This window comes from Erithacus rubecula (genome assembly GCF_903797595.1).
Source record: "Erithacus rubecula genome assembly, contig: scaffold_337_arrow_ctg1, whole genome shotgun sequence".
NCBI lineage: Eukaryota > Metazoa > Chordata > Aves > Passeriformes > Muscicapidae > Erithacus > Erithacus rubecula.
Window position 1 is genome coordinate 7,815 of NW_027635994.1, and position 12,401 is coordinate 20,215.

At 50.6% G+C, this 12,401-nt stretch overlaps 1 long non-coding RNA gene across 1 annotated transcript; it reads right to left on the reverse strand.

Moving 5' to 3' along the window:
• Window positions 1–302: 302 nt before the first annotated feature.
• On the reverse strand, window positions 303–8,277 carry LOC306816022. The gene is made up of 4 exons (XR_013777557.1): window positions 8,113–8,277; window positions 4,453–4,598; window positions 479–891; window positions 303–379 (listed from the first exon to the last, which is right to left on the reverse strand). It is a non-coding gene; the product is annotated as an uncharacterized lncRNA (long non-coding RNA).
• Window positions 8,278–12,401: the final 4,124 nt, after the last annotated feature.

Sequence of the window (12,401 nt, forward strand, 5' to 3'; positions counted from 1 at the left end):
TGCTTTCCAGGCACTTACAGCTGCACAGACATCAGCAGCCAGGCTCCCACAGAATCCAGCCTTTGCATGCTCCAGTTTCCAGCCAGCACTCTCTGCACTGTGATCCAGCCCAGCTCAGTGGTGGCAAGCAGAGCCAGCTCCAGGCAAAGCCCTTGCCCTCAGCCTTTGAAGGCAGGTTAAGCAGAGAAGGCTTTAGGTATCAACCCAGGACATGGCTTGAACTTACATCTCTGAATGGAGACTCTTCCTCTGAAAAATTAATGCTTTTTTTCAGCTCTCTGCCTTTGAGAGAATCAAAGTGCAGTGGGAGTCACACTCACATCAGGTTCCTCAGCAAACTCTGGTTCTGTTCCTGAACAGTGGTCAATTCTCCAGACACCTGCAGGAAACCAAACCTGCCTCAGCCACCCCATCTCAGCCTGCTCCTCAAATCTGAACAAAGGAGCCCATTCACAGCAGCACTGACAAATTTGTTTACCCAGGAACAGGTGTCCAAGTGCCATGCTGTGAGTAAGAGGATGGTTCCCAGAAGCCTCCTATTGACATGGAACACTTCCCCACACACTCTGTACTTGATTACCCCACGCTTGCTGGGAGAAAAGGAACAAAATGCACTGCAGAGCCACTTGCTAATTCCTGACTGGAGTACAAGCATGGCAGAAACACCATTTTCCCCTCCCTTTCCAAGGCTGACATGTGCCATGTCCAGTTGCCAGAGACAGACACCTCACACCCAGCCCTTCTGTTCTGCCACCCTGAGGAGGGCCCATGTGGAGGAGCCATCACACACTGGGTACCAACACAGCATTCAAAACTATGTCCAGAACTTGCTGAAGCACTTGGATCACCCACGGCTCCTGCTGGAAGTTTTCCACAGTGTAACAGTTTATTCTGTGGGCAGGAAGAGAGCAAGAAAATTAATTAAGGCAAAGTCAGAAGCAAATACTCCTCCTGAAGTGAGTTAACTACACTAAAGCAGAGTTGTGAGCAGGCCAAGTCCATTTTAAGGGCTATACATTTTCTCTTCCACAGTCTTGAAAAGGAAAATGAAGAGACTTTGTTCTGTATGCATATTGTCCACCATTTGTTATTGTCTGTCTATTGATGCTTACTTGAAAAACAAAATTTAATTAAACCCCACAGTACTGCATAGCCTGCCTTTGAAATATGCCTGCATTAGTGGATCATTACAGTAAATGAAATACAGCTTCATATTGGATTTTTCAAATAATGGCCTAAAACTGTTACAAATTAAATAATACTCCTGCAGAGGGAAATTAAGAGACAGCGTTTTTAGCAAGGGCAAAGAGATGTTTACAGATGAAGTCTGAAATGAGACATGGAGGCAATGAGGCAGAGAGGTGCCACAGGGCTCCTCCAGACCTGGTTGGGAGGGTTCTGTGTAGAAATTAGACAAGGAAAGAGTGTGCCATGGCCAGGCACATGGAAAGGGCAGTGTCCCCAATGTCCCAAGAATGCCAGCATGACCAGAGTTTTGGGGTGTGCTGGCACAACCTAGAGACAGGTGTTTGTGCATGGGGGAGAGCTCACTGCAGCCTTTGCATGTCCTTTGCAAACCTGGCCAAAGCAGCAGCAGCCATGGAAGTGAAGCCTCGTAACCACTGGAAGCACTGAAAGCCTGGACACCCAGTGGCCAAGGAAAGGGATGCAGGAAGGTGCTGTTATGACAGGATGAGAAACAGGAAAAAGGAGAAAAGCAACAGGAGCTTTGTTATCTCGGGGTAAGTAAAAGCACAAGTGGGTCAGTGAGTCAGAGTTGGGCACAACAGCAATGCCTGATGTGGAGCACAGCAAAGTAAGTGAATATTGCATGAGCCTCACAGCTCTGGCTCCAAGAGATCTTCTTAATAGCACCTGGGCTGATGCCAAGTGCTCTTTGACGATTTATTTACTCTAAGAAATCATTTTCCCTAAATAGGAGGAGCCCGTTAGTGCATCCTCCTTCACGTGAGCCTGGAGAAGGCTGAACCTGCAGCTCCTGGGGCCTCATCTCCATGGTGATGCACCAACACACACACACTACTCCTGCAAGAAGGCAAACTTCCCCAAAGGAGAGGCTGAACATCCCCAAGGGAAAGGCAGAACCTCCCCAAAGCAGAGGCTGAACATCCCCAAAGGAGAGGCTGAACATCCCCAAGGGAGAGGCAGAGCTGTCTCCTGACAGCCCTGGCACAAAGTCTGCTGCAGGTGTTGGCAGGCAGGGCTTTCCTGAGCAGCAGAGCACATCAGCCTAGGAGCAGCTGGAAACAAAGAAAACCTTGCAAGGGCACCTCTGGATCCATTTTATAGGAAAACAGCAGATTTCCAGCTGCTTCCCATGCCAGGAAGCAGCGACTGAGAGACAAGTTCCTGTAGTTCTCATCAGCTTGTGAATCAATTATTTATAGGAAGAAGGTTCAGCATAGAATCATGGAAAGCTGTCAACTTGCAGCCCACGCAGAGCTTGCTGCTCTGTGAACCAGGGACTCCTCACCCCTGCATGGCACAGGACTAAAATCAGCAGCTGTGGCACGAGGGGATCCATCACACCACAGCAACACGAGCACTGGGACCCCAAGGCACTAACAGCACACAGCAACAACCACAGGGATCCAGGCAATGCAGCCCAGGATGCTTCCTAAAGGAAAAATCTGGTGGTAAAAGAGCACTGGGAGTCATGTGAAAGAGCACTGGGAGTGATGTAACAGAGCTGGCACGTGGAGCAGTTGGGGAAGGAGACTCTGACAAGGCTCTGTGGGGCCAGACTATTGAAGGCAAAACAAGCACAGCACTCAGGCACCAGCCCATTGCTCTCCTACCCCCACACCAAAGCCTCTGTAGGGATCCACAACACCTAGCCCCTCATCTGCACACCCCCAAATCTCTCCCATCAGGAGATTCTGGCTCTGTGCTTCTCAGGCTGGGGCAAAGCCTCCCCTGACACTTAAGAGCAGCACAAGCATCTTGCACAGAGATTGCTGAGAGGGGGGAGCAATCTGTGCCACAAGCTCCAGGCAGTGGGAGCATGCCAAGAGCAGGGCAGGCAGAGGTTAAAAACAAGCAGCCTTCACACTCCCAGGCATTGCAGGAAAGGTGCTCATCCCCAGCTCTCCAGCACTCCTGAGAACACAGCCAGGATGAGCTCTGAGCATTTCAAACACACCAGAGTGCTACTCCTCGTTTGCTGGAGCAAATAAAGGGACTGGGATGTCCCAAAGGGAGGAGGGGGAGCAGCACAGGCACCCCTGGAAGTGCCCTGCTTCTGCAGTTCAAGGTTAAACACTTGCACTCATTCCTGAATCTGCCTCTCTCTAAAGCTGCACCAGGTAATTAGAATCATTATAACTATTATTAGACCATTATATTATTATAGCATTTTTGCTACACTTGACATCTGTTGGCTGATAGATTTAACTGGTACATAAGAAATAACTGTGCAGAGATTTCTTGCAAATGAGCAGCAACAGGGAAGACATTAAAGCATTCTGCATTCAAAAAGTTAATTTTATGGAAGTGCGCTCAAAATAAAAATTCCAAAATTAAGTTAAACCTTTAAAACCTCTCATTCAAGGAATTATTTGGGCTTAAAGTAGGCAACCATTACAAAAACCTGACTTTATTTAGATCTCTAAAGGCATATATGTAGCTTGGTATCTCCTTCAGATGAACATATACATCTTCTTCCCATCTGCTCCAGAGATTTCTAAATCATCCTTCCATCTTCCTTTCCCTCTCTCTGCAGCAGGCACTTGAATTATTTGGGCAGAGTCTGACTGCACAGGGAACCAGTATAATCAGGGCTCTTACAACCTGCTGTCTGCAAATCCTATCGAATTATCAGCAAACACACATCTAGAATAAAATACAGCTTCCTGCAGCCCATGAAGCCCAAAGGGCTTTGCAAACTAGACTTGGGATGCAATTTATCCACCAGTGAGATTCAGCTGTAATCCAGAGTGGAACACAACCTTTCCATCCATATTTAACTACAGCACACAGGGCCCTGGACAGCAGCAAGGAAGAATCCAACAGAAGCCATAGGAATGTTTTAGGGAGACTGAGTTTTTCCCCTGGAACTGAAATTAGGTCAGGGCACCTGCAGAGTTGGACTCAGTGATGCTTGTGGGTTCCTTCCAACTCGGAATATTCCATGATTCTGTGACTCTACCATCAGCCATGGACCAGTACAGGAGAACAAGGAGGGCCCAGAGTCTCCATGCTGTTGATGGTGCCCCTGAAGCACAGCTGGAGTGAACAGCTGGGTACCACAAGTTACCAGCCTGGGGAAGAGCAAGACATGAACACCACAGGGGAATCCTGTGTTGCCCTTAAATTTGGTTGGGCTCAAATTTCACCCCACAGTTACACCCATGTGCAAACACAAATGGAAAGCAGGTGGAGGACTTCCATTCTTAAACTTCAGGCAGCTGAGCCCAGCAGCTCAGTACTCACAGAACTCAGGGAAGGCAGAGCTGGTCCTGCTTGGGCAGTGAAATCTGTTTCAGCTCAAATAATTCCTCTTCCTGAAGCATCACTGAGGTGACAGCAGAGCCCTGGTGCAGTGAGGCATCCTGCAACCACTCCCACTGTGACACACACTAGTTAGGAATAAAAATGAGTGTCATTAATTTCTCCAGAGCAAGTAGTTTTATCTTGTCCAGAGGAGCAACCACACAAGGAACTTGGAATTGCTTGAGGAGAAAAATGTGTTTTTGCTACCTTTGTCACATGCAGACATGCTCAGCTCTCACTGAGGAGAGACTTATGGAGAAACAAAGGGGAGCAGAAGGTGCAGGACACAACTTCCCCCATGCACAGCCCACTGCTGTGGCAGCTCTGAGTGGGAAGCAGGCTGAGGATTGCCAGAGCTGTTTCAGTGCCAGCCCCAGCAAGAAGCCTCAGGTAAATGAAGTTCATGAAAGCTCTTAAATGACCTAAGTCTTCAGAAGGAGAGCACAATCCCCCACTACAGAGACCTGCCCATCACACCTCTGACCAGCACAGAGCAGCTTTTCTCTCTATCCATCTGATGCTTTCAAAAGCCAGAGGAGCTGGGGCTGGGTAAGCTCACCTTAATGAGGCCCCGTGCTCATTATTAACTAAGAAAAAAAAGACCAACCAAAGCAACTCCACCCCAAGCACCTGAGGGGTGGCATCAGCAATTCCCTGTCACCACAGGAGCAATCCCTGTGTATGGGCCCTGGGAGCTCAGCCCAAGTCTGCTTCTGTTCATCCTTTCCATTAATGGTTTGAACAACCAAAGAGAAGGCATTTTTATAAAACCTGAAAGGATGTCCAGGAGTTAAGAGCTGGAAGCACTCTGGAGGTCATGATCAGAATTGATAAACAGAAGAAAAGTTCCCAAAACACCCACAAATCAATAGAAAGAAAATCAAGGAAAACAATGCAAAGAAATGCACTTGGAAACAGCACAGAGATCAAGCACACAAACAGTCCAGGGGAAAACTCTCCAGACAGAGGGAACCTGGGGAAAACTGGGGACCAAACTAAATGTGCCAGCACTGTGTAAGATCCAGAACATAAAATACCCAGTTCTGGGCTCTGTGCTGGATGTCACCTCTGAGTCCCAGACTAACCAGAGGGTTTGGGCAGCCAGCAGAGCAGTCAGCAGTACAGAACATGCTGCCCCACAGCAGCTGGGGAGGGGTTTCTCCCTCCCTGCTGCCTCCAGGGCTGGAACCAGCTCCCAGGTTTTAACAACCTGCCATGGGGCTCCCTGTTCTATGAAGGCAAGAGACAAACTGGCTGCTCAGTTTGCTGCACGGGCAAGTTAGATGAGCTCAGGCTCTCTGAGGACATTTCATCATCTTGGGATTCCATCAAGGCCCAGAGGGAGCTGGGTCCTGTCCAGATGTGCACCACCATCCACCACTGCCCAGCCTGGAGCTGAGGATCTCTCACCTGGCTCAGAACAGGGCTATAGACAAGGAGGCTGTTCCAGCCCTGAATTTCATTTTGGCATCCTCCATCTGGCTATTCATACAGCAGTGACAAAGGCAAATGAACTAATTCCCCTCCCCAAAATACAAGAGAGCTTCTCATCCTGCTGAGGGGCACCCACACAACCACAGACCCAGCACCACTGTGACCATTTCCATTATCCCTCACTAAGGAAGTCATCAGGCTCCATTTGCAGCTCAGAAGCCAGCAGGGAATAGGATGCTGCCCTGTGGAAAGCCATGGCTGCCCAGTTTTCCTCCTCTCCACCTATCCCACAGGGTTCCACCGACCTCTGCAACTCTCTGAAGCCCACAAGGGCCATCACCCAGCCTTGCCTACCCCAGACACCTCAATTTGAGTTGTTGAAAGCCACTGAAGCCATTGCCACAAGGTGTTACAAAGCAGGTGACACCAGAGCACAGCTGCACCAAGCCCAACCAGCAGCTTGGCAGAAATCCAGCAAGGGGGCCAAAGCTACAAATCTCATGCAAAAGCAGGGCCTAGCTCTCAGGAGCATTTGAGATTTCCCACAGACTAGGAGGGATTTGGGGTTTTGCTGTGCTGCCTCATGAACCGCAGCCAGAATGGATTTGACAAAGCCTCGGTGAGCAGGAGCCTTTTCCCTTGGCAGGGCTGCTTCCCAGAGATCCCCAGCCTTGTGTCACTTCCCACTGCAGGTGCTAAGAATATCTGCCTGTTCATAAAAAAAGTAGCAACCAGCTATTGAGAACGTATCAACAAAGCTCTCAACAAATCTTAATTAAAGCTGATTCACCTCCCTCACGAGCAGAGCATGGTTTCTCAGAACGCTGACTGGAAGAGCTGAGGTGGGTTAGAAAAGCCATGGAGGGAGTCAGTAGCACAGAGGATTAGCACACAGAGAGGATGACTATTATCCCTAAATTTATCCCAATAATCCAACACCTCACAAATTCTCAAGGTATGGATGCTGCTTTCAACCCCACCTGTCAAGCAGAAGCAGACAGGTTTGGGGATGCTGGAGTTTACCATGTGTTTTATTGCTCAGGCTAAAGGAATTCTGATGTAAAAATGAAGGAGGTGGTGACAGTAGCACCAGTCCTGCTCTTGTGCTGCTTCAGGACATTGAAAGGACAAGACTGGTTTCAAAGGCTGTTCTGACAGTTCACCAGGAATTGTTTCCAGCTGATTTCTTCCAAAGAATTGTATTTGTATCCCTTCAATATACTAAGTACACGGTCACAAAGACAGCAGCCTCCAGGAACTCACAACACTGCTCTCTCACCTCTGGTAGCTGGACTCCTACACTGTAGTTTCTGGGACAATATTTTGTATACTTCCACCATAGAAATGCCCTAGAGGCTGCTGGAAAACAAAGTGAACCAGACTGGATCATTTTAAGGCAGAAAAGAGAGAAAAAGAGACGTCCATCCCTTAACAATGCTACTCCCAGAGAACAAATGAATTCGAACAATCACAGAACACTGCGGCAGCACGCTCGGTAAATGACAGGGTGTGTCATCGTCTTGGAACATCCTCTGGAGACTTATCTGCACTTAAAAGGTTCCTGCTGGGCTGTGCACGGAGCAGCCTCTTGCACAGACAGCTCCACCACAGAAATGCCCCTGCAGATTATCCTCCTTTGGCAGGCAAACTGAGCAGCACCGGTGCAGGCAGCTCTGCCTCTGCACCGCACTAGGACTGGGTTAGTTCCAGCAGAAAAACACTGCAGAATAAGTAACTTGGCCCTAAGAAATTGTGTCTGCACAACTTGGTGTCGACTCTGACCCTGCTGAAGGTGGGGGGCATCAGAGCTCTGCCAAAGATCTCTCCTAATGCGAGCGTTAGCCAACCACTGCGCTTAAGCATTTTAAGGCAACATTCCAAAGTGTTTATATACAAAAGCCCCTTTGCTCAGCGTTCCCTTCCTAGCCTTGTGCAACGCATCGTTTTACCAGTTCTCCAGTCAGAGCACCATATGCAGCCTTGTACCGAAACAATTAAACCAGCTTTAAAATTCAGACCTCGTGTTACAGAGCACACTCATTTTAATATCCCAGAGTTACTCCAGCATGTTTTTATTCCACAGCAGCCTGGGCACACATCAGCCCAGAGGTCGCCCAGCCTCGTGCTGCAGGCAGGACCAAACTGCGCCCTTTGGAGGAAACTTACATGTAAATATTTATGTTTAAAACGCGTCGGTGTAAGGGATCCCTGTCCTATGCGAAGCACCCGTCACAGGCCCGCGTTTGCGGTCCCTGCTGCAACACTCCGGCAGGGACCGGTCCTGCCAGCCCTGTCCTAACGGCCCGGCCGCTCTGAGGGGAACCGGGCCTGCGGGCCGCCCCAGCCCGGCCAGGCTCACCGCCGGCTCCGCTGGCACAGGGCAGCGCAGGGAAGACAGCGGCCGGTGCCCACAGCGCCGGGAGCAGCACTGCGTCCCGGACCGCGGGTGCCTGGCCCGGAGCTCCGGTCCGGCCCTCACGGGGCGCCAGCACCGCCCCCCCTGCGACCCCCCCACCCGACTCACCGCTCCGCACTGCGCACGCTCTGCCCGGCCCCGCCCCCGGGCCCGCCCCGGCCAATCAGCGCCCTCCTTGGCCCTGCTCCTGCCCTTGGCCCCGCCCCGCTCAGCAGCACAGCCCCTTGGCCACACCCCCGGCCCGGCCGTTCGGTCACACCGCCCTTGGCTCCGCCCCCTGGCCCTGGCCCCTCCCGTGCCCTATGAGGCGGCGGCACTGGCCCGGCTCGGCCGTGAGCTGGCTGGGTTTGCCTTTGTTCCTTTGACCCGGCCTGATATGAGCCGTGTCTCTTGTCCCGGGTCGGGCCCCGGCCTCGCTGGGCGGGCTGGAGCCTCCCTGGCTGTAGGAACAGGCTGTCCCGGGCAGCAGCCCCAGCCTGGAGCATCGCTCCCTCAGGAAAGCACTGACGGGACTGCCCGGCTGAGGGCACCTCTCTGCATCGTGTTAGGACAAATTCTGGAGAATTTTCTCCGTGGAAAGGGTGGTCAGGCACTGGAACTGCCCAGGGAGGTTTGGGTCCCCATCCCTGAATGTGTCCAAAGAATTCCTGGATGTGGCACTCAGTGCTCTGGGCGACAAGGTGGGGATATCTGGGATGGGTCCTGGGGATCAGGAGGGAATATTCACAATGATCTGGAAATGTGGCTTTACACATCATATCATCCCTGCCACAGGCTACTTCACCACCTCGTTTATTTTTCACAGGTTTTGAGGAAAGTAGTGAGGTTTCAGGTAGGTACAAGGGTGTAAATTATCAGCCTTGGCACCCCTGGCTGATGCTGAAATGAGGTGAGAAAGTCAAAGAAGGCACAGGGAGCTCACTGTTCCCCTCACCTCATTCACTCAAAGCCCTCTGCTGATTAAAATCATACCAAAGCATTTCCCACCCCTCTCCGACTGTGATTGTGTGATGGCATTGCAGAAACGATGGAAAATCGACAGCCACGAGCTGAGCAAGGGCTGGGCTATGGCTGAGGAACAGGCCATGGGATCCACTGCACAGCAGCCAAAACCAACCTGCCAGCCCCAAAATTAAACCTGCAATGCTTAATTATCCAGTGAAAGATGCTCAGCGACATCAGGGGACCTGTCCCTGGGCCACTGTCCCCACGGCTCTGCTCACCCATGCTGTGTTTCACTGCTGGCACCCCCAGAGATCCTGGAGGCAGGAGATTGACTGTAAGCAAATCTCAGCTCCCCTTGCCAGTAATTGAATATTTTCAGTCTTTCCAGGTTGGTTGTAAACATCTCAAAAACATAATCTGGAATCAAATCCCTCAAAGCCTGTCAGGAGTGCACCAGAGCTTTATTGATGCTTATGATTTTTGTTGGGGTTTATGGTTTCTCAGGCAGCTACATGATTGCTGCCTGGGTTTAATGCTGGCTGTTAGATAGGTGAAAGCACTGCTGTACTCCAGCCTCCTCCTTCTCCTTTTGGGCTCCACACACCAGGCAGGACTGGCTACTTGCAGCCCAGGAGCCAAGTGTCAGCTGGGGGCACTAAGAAGAGGATTTTCTCCCTGCTTGTCTCAGGGCACAGCAGCCACCAGGCAGTTTGGGAAGCTTCACTGAGATGCTCAGTCCATCCAGAGAGGAGCACTGCTGCATCCCTGGACAATCCCAACCAAATCCCACATCTGAAACCATATCAAAGAGATAAGAAAATAAACTCTGCATGTATTACCTTCTGCATCTCAAGTTACTCTGGTCTGATGGGGTGGAGGTTTTTTCCAAAGGTATTAGAGAAGATGGGTGTGAGAGAGTAATTTGGGACTGGGAGTAATTTTTCATCAGTATACTTAAAGACAATCACAGCACTAGGAGGGAGGCCTAATTGTGGAGTTGTGTAATTAGTTTTTATGTCACTGCAATTATTCTGTTGGCTACATATAAAGAACATGGGAAAATGCAGCACTTAATTTTAAATCAAGACTTGATTCTCTTTTAGTAGGTAATTGATGTTGATCACATCACTTAGCAGCGACTATAAAATGTGCTATTTAGATTGTAAAAGGATGGAGAAAAGGACTAAGCAGATAGGTAATTGATGAATTGGTGGGAGGCAGCAGGAATCCTTCAGCTGGCTCTGTTTGCAGCTGCTCCTGGGCTTCCTTAGTGCCCAGGGTGTTAATGAGCACAGAGACCCTGTCCTGGTCCCACAGCTGTCCTGCACTCCTGGTTAAAACGCTTCCTTTAAGGAATTCAGATTTTCCTCATGGAATTGATCCCTCCTGGTTAAACCCCTTTCTTTGAGGAATTCAGATTTTCTTCAGGAAAAGGTGTGTGGGTTTGTGCCCAGGACTTCTACATGTTCATCTGGAAGCCACCAGGCTCCTCTCCTCAAGGCTGTTTGGCTTCTCCAGCAGCTCAGCCTTGGCAACATGTCACATGTCACAAATGAAATTACTTGACTGGTGCTAAACACCCCCAGAGGCATAATTGGACATAAAAGTTCAAAAGCAAAATTAATTCACAAGATGTCATTGCTGTGAAGCCTCGCAGTGGTGCCCCTTGACAGTTAACTCTGAGTTTTTAGTGATTTTTTTCATACTAAAAGTACCTGCAAGTAGTTTTAGTTAGGGGAATACCAGAGAAAAGCCATGGATACTGTTTAACACAGCAAGGCAGAGCCATCCAGAGGGTTCAGTTGCCCTTTTCCCTCTGAGGGATGCCACCACCAGAGAGGTGTCTCTCCTGCATACAAGGCAAACTCCACAGGCTGCAGGAGAGTCATGAGGTCACATTTCCAGGTGGCAAGCCCAGGCTTTGCAGTCCACACTTGCAACAAAATAGATGGATTTGTGGCCAGACAAGCCACTGGATAAAGTCCTACCAGGATTTTTAAGTGAAACACTTTTCCTCTCCAGCCTTTCCTTGCCCCCAACCTCTTTTGTGTGCTGTACCAAAATATGAGATGGAATTTGGGCTCCAGTGGGTGTTGTTGAACAGCCTGCCCTGGCCAGCCTCACTGGTGCCAGAGAGCTGCCCATGGCCACTCTCAGTGCTGACACAATGAAATGTATTTTTACAGCCCAAGATGTGAGTCATGACCCAGCCTGGGTTCAGAGCAGAGGGATTTCACAGTACATGTGACTCCAGAGAGGCCAGAGGCTTGAGATGGGATGGCATCACAGCTGCAGAGTTTCCCCAGTCACCTTAAAATTGCTTTTTCTCACCCATTTTGTGTGCTGGGACACGAAGGCTATTGCAGGACCTGTTCTGCCATGTCAGCCTCTCGGAATTGTGAGGATCGGATGGGTCCAGCTTGCAGCCTCTTATCACCACCAGCACAATCCTGTTTCATTCACTGCCAGAAAAAGACTCATCCAAGGGCTTTTGCCATCAGTCCCTCAGGCACTGGAGCCATGAGTGGGATGTGATGAGCCAGTGGCCATCCCTACTCTGGGAAGGGCTGTGACAAGGGAGGATGCAGCAGGAGGCTCAGGGCTGAGCTGCTGCCCATGTGGCACAGCTGGGGGTCAGCATCCCGCTGGGTGACAGCCCCTGATGGCTCCTCTCCTCTGGGCCACTTCCCCGGGCCAGCTCTGTCCTGGTGGGAGTTCCAGCTGCGGGCAGGAGGGCGGGCAGAGCCTGGGGTGAGCCTGGCCATGCCGGGTGGCTGCAGAGTTCCTCTCGCAGGGTCCCTGGGCTGCCCCCGCTCGCTCCCGCCCGATACTCAGGATTCAATCAGTGATCAATTCCCAGCTCTCCTCCGGAGCCAGGCACAAACGAGGGGAAAGCAGGGAGGAGAATAAAGCCCAAAGGGAGATCACAGAGAAGAGGGGTGTGAAGGGAAACTCAAGTTTTCAGCTGTGACCAGGCAGGGACAGTGACCCCAGGATGCTTTCTAGAAGCTGTCATGCCAAATGACCTGGGCAGGGCCTTTATGGGTGCCCAAGCAGGGATTTGGGTGAACAATAAAGTCACCAGCACAGAGGG